The sequence below is a fragment of the Muscardinus avellanarius genome, assembly GCF_963383645.1.
Source record: "Muscardinus avellanarius genome assembly, chromosome: 5".
Taxonomy (NCBI): Eukaryota; Metazoa; Chordata; class Mammalia; order Rodentia; family Gliridae; genus Muscardinus; species Muscardinus avellanarius.
The window spans coordinates 5,455-13,879 of record NC_137790.1 but is presented as its reverse complement, the minus strand read 5'-3'; positions in this window follow the sequence as shown (position 1 = coordinate 13,879).

Genomic DNA, 8,425 nt, shown 5'->3' with positions numbered 1-8,425 from the left:
GACTTCCAGTCCGTCATTATGGGCCCCGGCCAGGCGCCCTAATACCGCGGAATTTTTGTTTCGCCTCTGGGGTTCCGGGACTTCCGGTCCGTCCCTTTGGGCCCCGGCCAGTAGCCCTATTACCGCGGAAGGTTCGTTCCGCCTTCGGGGTTCCGGGACTTCCGGTCCGTCATTATGGGCCCCGGCCAGGCGCCCTAATACCGCGGAATTTTTGTTCCGCCTCTGGGGTTCCGGGACTTCCGGTCCGTTTCTTTGGGCCCCGGCCTGGCGCCCTAATACTGTGGAACTTTTGTTCCGCCTCTGGGGTTCAGGGACTTCCGGTCTGTCCCTTTGGGCCCCGGCCTGGCGCCCTAATACCGCAGAACTTTTGTTCCGCCTTCGGGGTTCCGGGCACTTTCTGTCCGTCACTATGGGCCCCGGCCAGGAGCCCTAATACCGCGGAATTTTTGTTCCGCCTTTGGGGTTCCGGGACTTCCGGTCCGTCACTATGGGCACCAGACAGGCACCCTAATACCGCGGAACTTTTGTTTGGCCTTCGGGCTTCCGGTACTTCCGTTCCATTCCTTTGGGCCCCGGCCAGACGCCCTATCACCGCGGAACTTTTGTTCCGCCTCTGGGGTTCCGGGGACTTCCTGTCCGTCCCTTTGGGCCCCGGCCTGGCGCCCTATTACCGCGGAACTTTGGTTCCGCCTCTGGGGTTCTGGGCACTTCTGGTCCTTCACTATGGGCCCCGGCCAAGCGTCCAAAGTTCTGCACCAACATGCCCTTATCGGAACCCATAGAGAGGGAACAGAAGTGAGTGGAATGACGGCGGCGGCAGCAGCGTGCTGTGATGAAAGGTGGCGTCCGACAAGCGGCCACGTCCAAAGAGCGGCGGCAGACTGATGCTGACTCTGTACTACTTATTTCCCAGAGAGGAAAGGCAGTGGTAGCTGAAGATGCTGACCAGTCCAGAGCTGTGTCTGGAAAGCAGAGCCAGCAACTTATTCAACAGGTCTTCTGCAGTCGTGGCAGCCTCGGTGTACCATGAGCTCCAGGAAGCAGCGACCCTCCCAGACCTTCACAGGCTCTTCCAGGTACACAGTACACAGGATTTCTACGTCCCCAGACATCGTAGTGTGCCACCAGGTTTGCCTTGTGCATGTCCTTTGAATTGTCCATCTTTCTCCCCTCAAAGTTTGCTTTCTTTCCCCTCCAACTCTCTCCAGTGCAATAAGGCCAGAGAAACCAGGACTCAACAGGGCACCTAGTTTCTGGGAGGCTCTGCAGTCAGTGCCTCTTCTCTCCACCCTGAAAATCAGGGGACTCCCTTCCTGAGAGCTCTGGGGGGCCCCCACCTCTGCCCACTGTCGCTCTTGGGGGCAAAGCCTTTTGCTCCGCCCTGGGGCACCCTAATTTGGCAAAAGAGGAGGCTGCTCCGCAGACTCAAAGGCCATGACCCATGCCCACTGGCAGAGCTCACTAAAGAAGGAGGAGTAGCTATTGGGGCTTCAAAGCCACGGCCAGCAAAGAGGTGTAGAACAGAGTGTCAGCTGATGAAGAGGGGAGAACCTTCTCAAAGGGCAAAATATGGGATGCCATCCAGCCAACAGCTCTCAGCACCTCTTTAATACCAGACTGGGGTTTATTCTGGACTTGGAGAGGTAGCAAAGGTGCATTTTAATTGATTAATTAGTTTTGTTGGTGGTACTGGGGATGGATCCCAGTGCCATGGTAAATATGAGCTAAACCCCCAATCCTTGAAGCCAAGCTTGTTGGTGAATGCTTGTAATCACAGCGCTGGGGAGGCTGAGACAGGAGGGTCCCACAGGTTAGAAGCCACCCTCAGCTACTTACTGAGGCTCTCAGCAACTTGAGACCCTATTTCCAAATTAAAATATAAAGTATGTCTGTGAGTATAGCCCTGAGGTAGAAAAGCCCCTGGGTTCCACCGCAAGAACCACTAAAACAACAACAAAAATAACCCTCCAATCCTAATTTATTTATTCATTTATTTATTTCCGCACTACTGGTGATAAAATGTAGGGTCATTCTACCTCTGCTCCACACCCCAGCCCTATTTTTTATTTTCTATTTTGAAACAGGTCTTACTGAATTGCAAAAGAACTCACTAACTAGCAGAGGCTGGCTATGAAATGCAATTCTCCTGTTTCAGTCTCCCAAATGCCAGCAATTTGGAGACTAAAACAGTATGATTATAGTTCAAAGCCAGCCTCAAGTGAGCAAGGCCCTCCTCAAACAAAAGTAGTGGTGTCATATGCCTGCAATTCCACCTAGTAGAGAGGTTGAAACAGGAAGATAGCAGGTTCAAGACAAGCCTGGGAAACAGTCTCAAACTACAAAAATAAGAATGTCTGGGGAAGCCAGATATTGTGGCACACGCTTTTATTTATTGACAGTACTTGGGAGGCTGAGACAGGAGGATCTTATTGACTGTGGTCAGCCTCAGCTACTACTAAGTGAGGACCTCTGCAACTTAGTGATACCCTTTTTGAAAATAAAGAACAAAAAATAGGGCTTTAGGTTTAGCTAGGATGTAGAAAGCCCCTTGGTTCCAATTCCAATACCACACACACACACACACACACACACACACACACACACACACACACAAATAGTTCCAAGGAGACCAAGCCCAAGGTGAGGTTTGGATTCTTTATTTTGAAACAGGGTCTCACTAAGTTGCAGAGGGCCTCACAAGTAGGTGAGACTGGCCATAAACCTGCAATCCTCCCATCTCTGCCTCCCAAGTACTGGGATTAAAAGCTTGTGCCACCACACCCTGTTGGATTTACATTTTAAATGCTGACAGGGAGCCCTGCATGGTGGCACAGATCTGTAATCTCAGTGTTTGGGAGGCTGAGACAGGAAGATCACACAGGTTCAAAGCCAGCCTCAGCTACTTAGGCTCTCAGCAACTTAGACCCTGTTTCCAAATAAAATATAAAATAGGTCTAGGAGTATAGTCTGGAGGTAGAAAATGACCTGGGCTCCACTCCCTGTAACACACACACACACACACACGTGACTACTGATACTGCATGATGCCTAAAACCATTTAAAATAACACTTCTTCAGGAGTTAATTATTAGAAAATGTGAAAACACAAATCAGTAGCTTTTTTTTTTGTAAATAGCATAGATCTACTAAAAACAATTTATTTTTACTTCGAGATACTTAGACAAGGGTGTCTCCTTTTTATATAATTTTTGTCCAGTGGTTTTCAATGAATGAAGTCCGAGGACTAGCAAAGGGTATAGAAATGTGAAAGTTTATTTATTTGCTTATTGTAGTACTAGGGAATGAATCCAAGGGCATTCTACCTATGAGCTGCACCCCTGGTCCTAATTTTTTTTTTTTTTTTTTTTTTTTGGTGGTACTGGAAGTGGAACCCACAGGCTTTCTACCGCTGGGCTATACTCCCCGACCTATTTTATATTTTATTTGGAAACAGGGTCTAAGAAAGGTCATCCTAGAAAGCGACCTCTTGGGAAGTGGGCTTTTAAACCTTCCTGAGGTTTTCTATCTGTTCTTTTATGATTGGCCGGATTTGGGCTTTGGGGACCCTATGACTTTTGTACAATTTTGATACTTATTTTGAATTGCTATCTTGTAGGCTGGTCAGGGCCTTCATTTTCTAGGACTCAACAGTCTCACTTTTCTGCTTACCTTCCCCACCCTCACAGAAAGGAGATGCAAATGTTTTTTTTATTTCCTGTTCCAAGGTCTTCTGCCTTGTCTCAATAAATTTTTATTTTATGTGTTTATTTTTGCAGGCCTGAGAATGAAAACCAGGAGCATTTGACCTCTGAGCTACAACCCTGCCATATTTTTTATCATTTATTTTGGAACAGGGTCTCCCTAAGTTACAGAGGGAATCAGTAAATAGTTGAGGCTGTCCATGAACCATGATCCTCTGGTCTCAGCCTTCCGAATGCTGGGATTACAAGTGTACCACCATGCCCAGCTAATACATTTTTAAATATTTTTCTTTTCTTTTTTAAATTTAGAAGACAATCTCTTGGCTTGACCCCAGCACCCTCCCTTTTTTACTTTAAAACTTTTTTTTTTTGTGGCTCTGGGGATGGAGCTCAGGCATTCAACCTCTGAGCTACACCTCCTGCTTATTTTTTATTTATTTTGAAACAGGGTCTCACTAAGTTTTGGAGGGCCTCACTAAGTAGCTGAGGCTGTGTGTAGAAACCATGATTCTCCAGTCTCAGCCTCCCCAGTGCTGGGATTACAGGCTTGCACCACCCCACCCGGCTTTTTAAAACAAAAAACTTTTTATTATTATTATTTTTTTTCAGTACTAGGGTTTGATCTCAAGGGCATTTGACCTCTGAGCTATACACCCAACACTGTTTTTTGTTTTTGTTTTTGTTTCTGTTTTTCAATCCAGCAGCATTCTACCTCTGAGCTACACCTCCAGCCCTATTTTTTTATTCTTCATTTTGAAACAGGGTCTCACTGAGTTACAAAGGGCCTCACTAAGTAGCTGAGGCTGGCTGCAAACGTGAATCTTCATGTCTCAGCTTCCTAAGTACTGGGATTACCAGCATGCACCACCACACCCAGCTCAAAAGAGTTTATTTTCAGGAGCCTGAAATGCTGTTTCTGGTTGTTAAGGTTTCAGTGATTCAGAGGGCTTTTTTCTTTATTCAACTGAAGTTTGTTGAATAGAAAAGCTAAAAGTAATACGCAGCACAGTGCAGCTTTAGCAAATAAAAGTAGGAAATAAGAGAAGGAAAAAGCAGCATGCTGACCTGCATGCTGGAGAGCCCGAAAATGGATCTTTGGCCCCCGCTGCTACCTTCTTATCAGTGTTACCAAGGCAATAGGCTAGTGTCTTATTCCTTCGGCATGTAGTGCATGTAGTGCATCTTTGTCTCTGGGCAGTGTACTTACTAACTGCAGGGGTCAAGAATCTACCTGGCCTTCACCTCTATTGTACTGGGCAGCATTGTTTGGTCATCAACTATGGGTGCTTTGAAGCAGCCCACAGACTTTACCTTTCCTATACGCAGGCCAGGTCACAGAGGAGAGGAGGCAAACAGAGGCACTGATGGCCTCTATACATTTTGGTGGGCCAAAGGCTTTAATTGTTTCTAAGGCTTTTACTATAGGTTAATCATTAGAAAGGCAAAGAGAGAAGGGGGCTCTGTACTGCAACAGTTGCTGCCCCCTCCCTGCCTGAGTGCCCGCAGAGCCCCCAGGCCCTGGCTACTTTCTACAGTTTAGAAATTAATATCAAAGCAATTTTCCAATGCTGGTGCAAGGTGAGAAAGCAGCAGCTGGGACCTTTTGTCAGTCCATGTTTTATAGAGTTTTTGAGGTATGGACTGAAAGGTGGGAAGTTTGTTATGGGTTGGGTTGAAATTTTAATAAATAGCTTTTGCTAGGCAGGCATGGTGGCTCATGTTTGTAATCCCAGTTGGGAGACTGAGACAGGAGGGTCCAGGTTCACGGCCAGCTTCAACTACTTACTGAGACCCTGTTTTCATTTTTTTTTTTTTTTCCGGGTCTGGGGATGGAACCCAGGGGCATTTGACCTCCGAGCTACAGCCCCTGCCCTATTTTTTATTCTTTTATTTTGAAACCAGGTCTCACTGATTTGCAGAGGGCCTCAATAAGTAGCTGAGGCTGTCCACAAACCACAATCCTCTGGTCTCAGCCTCCAGAATGCTGGGATTACAAGCATGCGCCACCACGCCTGGCTTGAGACCCTGTTTTCAAATAAATAATAAAAAATAGGGCTGAGATGTATCTTAGAGGTAGACTGGCCCTGGGATCAACCTCCAGCACCACACACACACACACACACACACACACACACACACACACACACTAAATGGGTTTTGCTAGAAGAGTGGGTTTGCTTTGCCACAGTTATTAGTTTTCTGGGAGGGTCACTTTTGATGTTAAAAAAACCAAATTAGTCAGTCTTGTTGGTGCACACTTGTAATCTCAGCATTACTGAGACAGGAAGATCGTGATTCATGGGCAGCCTCAGCTACTTAGTGAGGCCTTCTGCAACTTAGACCCTGTATCAAAATAAAGAATAAAAAATAGGACTGGGGGTGTAGCTCAACCTCGGTACCATGTCCAGTACCAAAAAAAATGAAGAAAAAAAAAAAAAGCCCAAAACAACAAAATGAATTCCCTGGTTCCTAAGGAAATAAAACTAAGCAGGCTGGTTCCCAACATGGTGACTGGACTCCATAATAGCAGTGCTTATTCCAATAATAATGTATTGTCCATCTTCAGGGAAAACTAAGTGAGGGCATCAGGTGCCACCTCCCATTCCTGTCCCTGCTTGACAGCCATTCTTTGTCTTCCAGCCATGGCAGAGGGGGGTCACAGCCTGTCTCCCAAGCAAGCGTGAGCCCCTTTAGTTGGCTGACAACTACAGGATACCTCAGCAACCAAGAGTTGAGGGTCTTAGGCCCTGTACAAGACCCTGTTTCAAAATAAAAAGTAAAAAAAGTAGGCACTTTTGGTGGAACACTTGCCTAGAATGTGCCAGGTCCTGAATTGATCCTCAGTTCTGCAAAAACAAAGGAAGAGCAAACTTTGCCTTTGGGGAGGGGCGGGGCAGCAGGAGGAGCAGGGGTGGTAACAGCCCCCTCCCCCATGCAGGCATACAGTCAGCCTGGCCTCAAGCAGCACACTCTTCTTCCTCCTCCAGCTACAGGGCTCCTGAGTTCCAGGCACATCTCAAGCATGCAGTGGAGGGTTGCAGGGACAGATGGTTCCCAGCGAGAGACCCAAGTATACCGAATGGAACTTGTTGATTGTCCTCCTGTGGCCGGCTCACGGGATCAGCACAGCCCTGCAGGGGCCCTTTGGATCAGCACAGCAGGGACTCTGCACCAGAACTTGGGGCACTGTATGGGACATTTTTTCTACTTGGGTATGATCTGCTTCTGGATCTGGTAAGTGCAATGTATTTTTCTCAGTGAGGGTCTCCCGTGGCTCATCCCAGGACTTAGGAGGCTGAGATAGAAGGATCCTGGTTCGAGGACAGCCTCACCTACTTAGTGAGGTTCTCTGCAACTTAGTGAGACCCTGTTTCAAAATAAAGTATAAAAATAGGTCAGGGGTTGTATCTCCAAGGTAGAATGCCCCTAGGTTCCAGACCCACACACACACACACAAAAGTTGGTTTCACTGGGCAAGGGAGATGTGCTGTCCATAGCCCCCCACCCACCATCCCTGGCCCTCAGAGAGGTGGGTACCTAAGCGGTGTGTGCACAAGATGGTGGGGCTTCAGCCACAGGTACAGGTGGGGTGCTGTTGTCATGGGTCTGCATGATATGTTCTGTGAGTTCTCAGCTTCCATGGTGCAGTCAGAGACAAAGGCAGAGGTGTGCTAAGAACAAGTGAGAATACACAGTCAAAGGAGAGCACAGACCAGCTCAGAACAAGAGAGGCCCCTAGAGGAGAAGGTGGCTAGGAGCTCATGGTTGGGTTGGAGGTCTGGGCTTTCCCTTCCTGGAATCAGTGGTGGTGGCTGTGTGGGGTCTGACCTTGTTCCTCCCCCAGGATCCTTTGTTTACCAAGCATCTCAGGTAGGGTGAGGGGTCACTGTGATTTAGGGTGTGGGCTCCTTGAGGCTTCTGCCTAAAACAGAACACAGCCTTTAGGGTGGAGCTAGGTATTATGAACTTTCAAGATTTTAAAACTATATTTTTCTTTCTTTTCCAAGTTGTCTCCTCTCTACCTAGTATTTCATTTCTTCTATCCCACCTCACTGTCAGAAGTAAATTTCTATGGCATTATTTAAAAAAAAGATAGACACAGCTGTGTACTTTTTTTGTGATACTGGGGATTGAACACGGGTTCAATCTACTATTTGTGAGAATCTCACCAGTGGCTGAGGCTGTCCTTGAACCTGACATCCTTTTGTCTCAGCCTCCCAAGCACTGGAACTACAGGCATGCTCCACCATGCCTGGTTAGAGAAATACATCTTTGAAAGCTGAGTGGCAAGACAAATTTTACTTTTTGCAATTGAACCCTTCCACCAGTGAGTCAGCGTGCAGGAACAACATGGTAGCAAACTGCTGACCCTTTTCTTTTCTTTCTTTCTTTCTTTTTCTTTTTTTTCTTTTGTTTCTTTTTTCTTTTTTCTTTTTTCTTTTTTTTTTTTTTTGTAGTACTGGGGATGGAACCCAGTAGCCTTCTACCTCCGGCCTACACTCCCAGACCTATTTTATATTTTATTTGTAAACAGGGTTTCACTAAGTTGCTGAGAGCCTTGGAAAGCTGCTGAGGCTGGCTTTGAACCTGTGTGATCCTCCTGTCTCAGCCTCCCAAGCGCGGGGATTACAAGCGTGCACCACCACACCCGGCTTGGCCCTTTTATTTTCAGCTTGGGCTTCTGTGCTGTGCTCCTTTTAATGGGAATGTCCTGGGAAAACAAC